Here is a 7945-nt window from a genome sequence, read left to right as displayed (position 1 = left end):
ATATTCCATTAGACGAATGGACCATACTTTGTTTCATCCCTCTGGTGACAGAGATTCAGGTCGTTCCCACCTCTTAGTTGCCGTGAACACTCACGTCCACGTATCCTTTCCTTTCTGGATCCTGTGGTCAATGTGTGTTTAACTTTTTAAGAAACTGTCAGATCGACCCGTATTTGCCATCCAGATGTGCTGTTTGCCAAAGTATCTGCTCAAATCCTTTGCTCATTTTCAAACTGGGACTCGGGCTTCTTTTTCTTTAGCGCAGGCAGGGGAGGGACAGAGAGAGAGAGGGAGAGAGGATCGCAAGCAGGCTCCGAGCTGCCTGCGCCGAGCCCGATGCAGGCCTTGAACCCGGGAACTGTGAGATCATGACCTGAGCCAAAACCAACAGTCAGACGCGTAGAGCCACCCAGGTGCCCCGGGGACTCTGGTTTTCTTACTGAGTTTTAAAACAATTCTTTTCCAACTGCTTGTTGCTGGTATAGAGAAATATAATTTATTTTTGCATACGGACCTTGTGTCCAGGAGCCTTGCTAAATTCACTTAACCCCATTAGTTCATCAGTAGATTTCGTTATACCCGCCAGTTACTAACTGCGTCACTCACAAATGGTGAAGATTTTATTTATTACGTTTCGATCTGTACATGTTCTCTGGTCTTTTCTTTCTTTGTTGCCCTGCCTGGGAAGCTCTAGCGTGATGTTGAAAGAAGTGGTGACAACGCTATTCTTTTCTTGTCCTGATCTCCAGGGGAAATCTTTCACTATTTCACAACCGAGTTTTACATGTGCTGTGGTCTTCCCCCTTTTTCTTTTCTTTTCTTTTCTTTTCTTTTTTCTCTTTTCTTTTTTCTTTTCTTTTCTCTTTTTTCTCTTTTCTTTCCTTCCTTTTTTTCTTTCCTTCCTTTTTTCTTTCTTTCTTTCTTTCTTTCTTTCTTTCTTTCTTTCTCCTTTTCTTTCTTTCTCCTTTTCTTTCTTTCTTCTCTCCTTCCTTTTTGTAGGTGCCACATCAAAGTTTAGAAGTTCCTTTCTATTTCTACCTTGGTTAGAGTCTTAAACACGAATGAACACTAAATCTTAGTGTTGGGTTTGAGAACTCTTTATATACTCTGGATCTAAGCCCCTCACCAGAGGTACGATCTGCACATAATTCCCCCCAAGGCTGCGGGTTTTCTTTTCATTTTCCTTAAGTCTTCTGAAGCGCACAAATCTTCATTTTGACGAGTCCAATTTACGAACGTTTTGTTTCACAGCGCGTGCTTTTGGTGATAGAGCAAAGGGATCTTTGCCTAAGCCAAGGTCGCAAAGATTTCTTTGTATGCTTCTCTCCCAGAGGTTTTATCGCCTCGGGTTTTACATTTAGGTCTACAGCCTCTTTAGAGTTACTTTTTGTGTAGGACGCGAAGCAGGACCCAGGTCGCTGTTCTGGTTCTCTTCTTGCAAGTGTCTGTCCTATTCTTGATGGGGGTGGGGGGGCTATTCCTGTTTTAACATTGGCTCCCAGCTCCCCTGCCTGTACTTCTCCCACCAGGGCCAGGCCAGGCCGCTGGAGAGAGAGCCACAGCAGTATGCCCAAACAGGATGTTGCCCAACTCTCTCAGGGCTGAAATCCAACCTCTAGGGCCCTTATCAGTACGTCCATCGCCAGCTCTGAACCCAGCCCGACCACGGGGCCTGCCACCCCACCCTTGCCCCTTCCAGTAACTTGGGGCTTGTGCAGGAGCCTTGATATCCAAACAGAGCAAGGTGTCAGCGGGGCCAACAGACCCCTGTGCCTTCCTGGAGGGGGCAGCTCCTGTCTCCTCGGCCTTCCCCTCCCAGGTCGGCCTCTGGGTGACCCAGCTTCCTTCCTGTCCCAAACCTCAGGCTGGGTCGTGCCTCCGGCGCCCCCAGCTACACCTGTTGTCCCCAGCACGAAGAGGGCAAAAAGCAAACCTGTCTAGCAGCCATGCCGAAGCATGTCCTGGATCGGGGTGTTGTGGGGGTTCCCTGCCTCGTGGGGAGGGGAACTCCTAGTGGCCTGTCCTCCTGGGCAGACCTGCGGAGGCCACGCGGGATAGAGACCCAGCCGTTGGTGAAAGACTAGCTCACAATGAGGACAAGGCCAGTCGTTTACACATAAAGTCTGTGTGTGTGTGTGTGTGTGTGTGTGTGTGTGTGTGTGTGTGTGTGAGGGCCACCTTGTTGGGCTGACCATCATTCTTCCTGTGGGCACCTGAGTCAGGTCAGGTCCTGTCCCTCCTCTGCTCAGAATCCTCTGCGACTCCCACCTTCCTCAGGGTAAAACCCCAAATCCTCTCGAGGCCCACAAGGCCCTGCGTGCTTGGTCCTGTTGCCTCCCACCCTCCCTCCAGCTGCACAGGCCTCCTTGCTGTTCCCCAAACACGTGGGGCATGCTCCTGCCTCAGGATCTCCTCCTGGGCTGTTCCCTCTGTCTGGAACACCCTTTCCCAGATCTTTTCACTCCTTCTGCCTCTTGTCTTTGCTAAGATACCACCTCCTACTAAAGTCTCAGATCCTTTCCCCGCAGCCCCTGTCCTTTTTTTCTGCTTTAATTTTCCCCACAGCACACATCCCCTTGGGATGGCGCTGCAATTCACGTATTTACCTGGAGTGTCAGCCTCACAAGGGCAGGGGCTTTTCTGCCTGGTTCACTGCTGTATCCCCAGCACCCAGACCAGGGCCAGGAACACAGCAGGTGATCAGTAACCCGTTTGCGGAATCAATGCTTTCCTTCCCCTCTGCCAGTCTGGTGGGGCTGGACCCACCCCCAGCACCAGGAGGGATCACATGTCTGGGGCCTGGCCAATGAGCACATTCCATCCTTTCTGGCCACAGTGATTGGTTTCTGAATGACATGTGACCCACAGTCTGTCCAATGAGAGGTAGCCACCAGAGTTTTGCTAGCACTCTTGGCCAAGGGGCTTCTCTTTTTTCCCTGGAGTTTTGTGGCTGATCAAATAGAAGCCAGGGATTGCTAGGGCCATTTTATCCCCGTGGGAAATCGTTGCCTGAGAGTAAAGCTCCCCAGAGGAAAGCTTAGTTGACAGGGGGACCTTACTTTGCTTGCGAGCCTGGATCCAGCTATTCCTGAAGCCAACATTCCTTAGACTTTTCAGTTACATGAAGAAATAAATTCTTTTTGTCTTAAGCCAGTTTGGGTTTGGATTTTTCCTGGCAACTGAAATACTCCTGTTCAATTCTTTCCTTCCTTCCTAATTTCCTTCTCTCCTTCCATCCTTCTCTCCCTCTTCTCCCTCTTTCTCTTCCCCTCCCTCCCTGTCTTCCTCTCTCATCCACCCCCCCCCCCCCCCGCCACCCCCTCCCACCCCCCCCCCCCCCTTCCTACACGTCCTCCTTCCCTCCCTTTTGCCACCCTTCTGTCTCTAATTTAATTCTTATTCCGTCCTGGCCTCAACCCCACCCTGACAACACAGCCGAGTCAAAACTCTTCAACTTTCCTCCAAACAGCCCTCCTGCATGGCTCCTTCTCCTTACCTCCCCAGGCTACTCCTCCCCCATCCCATGTGGGGACTCTGCCAAATGGGGCTGTGAGTCCTGGCTCCCCCACCAGAAGGCTATGTGCCCTTGGTAAGTGCCTTCACCTCTTCCATGAAACAGTGGCCTAACCGCCTGACCACCGGTCCCAGGTGGGCCTTCCCTCTAGCCTGTTCTGACCGACTGGGCCTCGGAGCCTCCCTTGCCTGCTCTGGTCCAGCTCACCAGTCCTCGAGCTTTTCTCAGAATCCCCTGGGTCTATCCTGTGACCTGCAGAAAGTCCTAGTGCATCTGGGGCCACCACAGTCAGTGGCCAGGACTCTGAGGGGACCACAGATATCAGGCCTATTTTACAGATGAGGAAACTGAGACTCCAAACAGGCCCCCTAGGCCTGGAGCCGTCAGCTCCAGCTTCTCCAGGAACAGCAGAGTTCTGGGTAGGACAGAATCTTAGGAGCCCTGGACCCACGGGGGATCACTTAGGGCCCTTAAGACCAGCCCTCAGCCTCCTCCTCTAGGAAGTCCTCCTGGCTTTTTCTGGTCAGGGCCTTCCCTTCTCTGAATTCAGCTCTTGCCTGTGTCGGGCTTGGCAAGTGGGCTCTTTGAGGGCAGACTGGTGGTTTCTGGTTTTCCCAACTCTGCCCAGCTCACCACACACTTCCATACAGAGAAACTGAGAAGATCCAAAGTGGGGGCTGGAGGGACGAGAGTGGTGGAGGGACTGGGGGGCTGGCAGCTTCTGGGAGGGGAAATATTTTGGTTCTCAGAAGGCTCGAGAATTGCCTGATTCCCAACAGATTAGGGGTAATTAACCCTTCGAAAGGCAGTAATTAAGTCTGTGCCTCTGAAACCATAATTAGAGGCTCCAGGAGGCTCTGCCCCCTCCCCAAGAGACAGGCAGTCCCCAAAGCGGAAACCAGCCAGGACTGGGGGACAGGGGACGGAATCTGTTCCCCTCAGGGTGCTGAGTGAGCCCCACAGCTTCCGTCATGGCACCCAAGGCAGGGATCCGGGGAATGGCATTCGCGGAACCCCAGCTTTTCCATGCACCGTCATTTTGGGGGTTGTCCGGCAACACGGGTGGGGGGGGCACTTTGCTCTTGGAGGGCACGAAGGCAGGGGAACTGGGCTCAGCTGGGATCTGGGGCGTGGGACTGGTGACAACCCTTGAGAACTTTGGTCCTGGTTGAGAGGAGCTGAAACAGAGACCCCAGCCTCAAAAGGGGTTGAGGATGCCAGGGACACAGGGATGAGACAGTCTGGGGGCTCCGAGAGGACAGAGGATGCCCTCTAGTGGGGGTGCTCACCTCATCCAAGGGGGCACTGGCACCAGGAGGCAGGCTGGCTCTGTGGTTCCTGGGTCTCCCGTTCAAGCGGCCGGGGGGGTGAGGTGGGGGCTTTGCCAGAAGCGCCGACCCCCTACCCCTGTGCCCATGAATGCCTGGCATGGGGCAGCTGGCAGAAAAAAAAATCCTGAAACATACTGGGCCACGTTTTGCCCTTATCCCAACAATCTAGCCCCTGGTATCCCCCAAGGAGACGTTTGAAGGCAACTTTGGGTCCCCCCCCCCCCGCCAAGGCCTAGGCCACTCACCGAGCCCCATTTCTGTCCTCTGCACATGCCCCTTGGTGGTGTGACTGGAATGACTGTCATCAGAGGCAAAAGCCCAGGGGAGTGAGATGTGGTGTGGGGATGGGGCTTTTCTCTGCGGGGGCCACCTGGTTCTGGGCTGGCATTGTGGGTGGGGAGGGGGGTGGCTAGAGGGCATCCGCGTGGAGATGCTTGGTGAAGGATGGCTTTCGGCTCAGAGTGAGATTTATTCTTCTCCACTCAGTAGAGTGGGGCAGATTTGCTTCCAAAAGGGGCCCTGCCCTCCTTCCCCACCTGTCCCTCTCTGCTCTGGCCACCCTGACATCCTTTCTTTTTTTTTTTTTTTTTCCCATTTTTTTTTTTTTTTTTAATTTATTTTTGGGACAGAGAGAGACAGAGCATGAACGGGGGAGGGGCAGAGAGAGAGGGAGACACAGAATCGGAAACAGGCTGCAGGCTCCGAGCCATCAGCCCAGAGCCTTGACGCGGGGCTCGAACTCCTGGACCGCGAGATCGTGACCTGGCTGAAGTCGGACGCTGAACCGACTGCGCCACCCAGGCGCCCCCTGACATCCTTTCTTGTCCAATACCCCGAACTCCTTGCTGCCCCAGGGTCTTTGCACTTACTGTGCCCTCCACTGGACGGCCTTGCCCCCCTGACTCGTCATGGCAGGGGCCATATCCCTCTCAGGCCTGCGTGCAAACATTGTGGCCTCAGAGAATCTCCTTGCTCACCTTATGCAGAGCGGACTCCCCTTCCTCAACCCCTAGTTCCATCCCTCTGTTTACTTCCTCCTTTAAAACACTTAACCAGCCGTGATCTTGTAAGTTGCTGTCCCCTTCCTCTTCTGTCTTTGCCGCTGACGGTTAAGCTCCAGAAGCGCAGGGAGGTTTCAAGTTCCGTCTCTTCCGTGCCCCTGAGTGCCCGGACACAGTAGTAGGTGCTCAATAAATGTTTATTGGTGGTGGTGGGGTTGAAGCGTGGGAACAGCGCCTGGGTAAACGGTACGTAGAGGAGAATTCCATGGGTGGGGGCTGTTGCCAATGTTGCTCCGGGAGCGGCGGGGGCCGGGTTCCCTGGGTGGGGAGAAACCGAGAGGCGACCCACTTTCCCGGAGTCGCGCGCACCTCTCCTTGGTGACCCACAGGTGGCGCTCGCTCCCTGCGCTGCGGCGGCGGGAAGCAGAGGTGGGAAAATCCAAGCGGTGGGGGGGGGGGGGAGGCACCCCCGGATTTAGCCCGCTCCCCTGTCCGCCTCCTGGTGCCAGGCCCTGACCCCGAATTTGGACGCCAAGCCGTGGGACGCAGCACGGGTCCCAGCTCCTGGGGCCTGAGACGCACAGGGATGGTGTGCTGGGGGCGGGGCGGGAGTGAGGGCTCCCCCCTCCCGGCATTCTCCCGCTCCCCACAAAACTAGTTAAGCAGCCCCACGCTTGGCAGAAGGTGGAGGGCAGAGGGCGCTTACGACGTGTCCCTCTCGCCTTAATCCTGTATAGGCCGGAGCTGGGCAGGGGGCTGGGTCCTCAGCGGGGGCCCATGAAGCACCCTCGTGCGGAATAGTGAGTGGGCGGACCCCCGCTTTACAGATGGGGGAAACTGAGGCTCAGGGAGGCTACATGGCTGGCCCAGGATCACAGAGCCAGAACCCGGTGAGGCAGGGGGTGGAGTCCCCAGGTTTGTCCGACTCGCGGGTCCGCTGGTGTAAAAAAAACGTTTAAACGTGGATGTTTTAGTTACCCAAGGGCTGCAGGAATCCCTTGGGAAAGCTAACGCCTTCCCTGAGCCTCCTCACCTCAGCCCCCAGGCGGCAGGCAGGGTCCCCTTGCAGCCTGCTTTCCCTGCCTTCACACACATGTGACATACCCTGCCGCCCGTGTCTGGATTTCTAGCTGGGTCACTGGGCATGCGCTTCCCCCCTCTGGGCCTCAGTTTCCTCATCTGTAAAATGTGCCTAATTGTCATTGAACCGTCTCGGGGCCGGGGGGGGGGGGGGTGGTGGGTGGCTGGGCGGACTGCATGAGTTATTCTCATAAGAAGCCGTTGGAGCAGAACCTGGCGTGGGGCAGCGCCCCCCTGGCGGTCTACACATCCTTGTGGGGAACGTCCCAGGCTCGCACGTTCCCGCTGGTTCCCTGGTACGAGGGCCTGGCGCACAGTGCGTCGGTGTGGTCTGAGGCCGCCTGCGGATCCCTGTGCGTGTCTGCATTGGGCGGCCGTGCGAGCCCTCAGCTCCTTCCGCGTGGGGCTCGGCGAGGCGGGCGGCCCACGGGGTTCCTGCGGGCCAGGGTTTCTCAGCCGCAGCCCTTGACGTTGCAGGCCGATCCGTCTCCGCGGGGTGGCAGGGGGGGGGGCTGTTCTGGGCCCTGCAGGGTTTTTAGCGGCCTCCCTGGCCTTGACTCCCGAGGTGCCAGCGGCCTCCCCCGACCTCAACTGCGACAACTAGACATGTCTGCACAACTCGTCAAACGTCTAGCGCTGGGAACCTTCTGGCCAGCGTGCACGTGCACGCCGTGAGGCGGCTACAGTGTCGGTCTTGAACTTCCCAGCCTCCAGAACTGGGAGAGGTCCGTGTTTGTCGTCCCCAGGCCCACCCAGTCTGTGGCTGCGGCGGCCCCGAGCGGACTAAAGCGGGAGGCTCTGGCAGGGAACTTGGGGAGGGGGAGAAGGAAGGAGACTGAGGGCCTCTGGGAGACCATGTGGACCACGTGGGCCGTGCACCTGCCGGAAGAAGGAGTAGGGATATTTTTCCACCAGGTTCCTTCTGTCGTGGGCCGAGGGCTGCTCGGACGGGGGTGGGGGGGCACCCACGCCCGCGCTTGTGGCTTCTGGCCGTGTGCACTGCGGGGGGGGGGGGGGGG

The sequence above is a fragment of the Herpailurus yagouaroundi genome, unplaced genomic scaffold (genome assembly GCF_014898765.1).
Source record: "Herpailurus yagouaroundi ecotype Mexico unplaced genomic scaffold, PumYag 200, whole genome shotgun sequence".
Classification (NCBI taxonomy): Eukaryota; Metazoa; Chordata; class Mammalia; order Carnivora; family Felidae; genus Herpailurus; species Herpailurus yagouaroundi.
Note: the sequence above shows the minus strand (reverse complement) of the source record.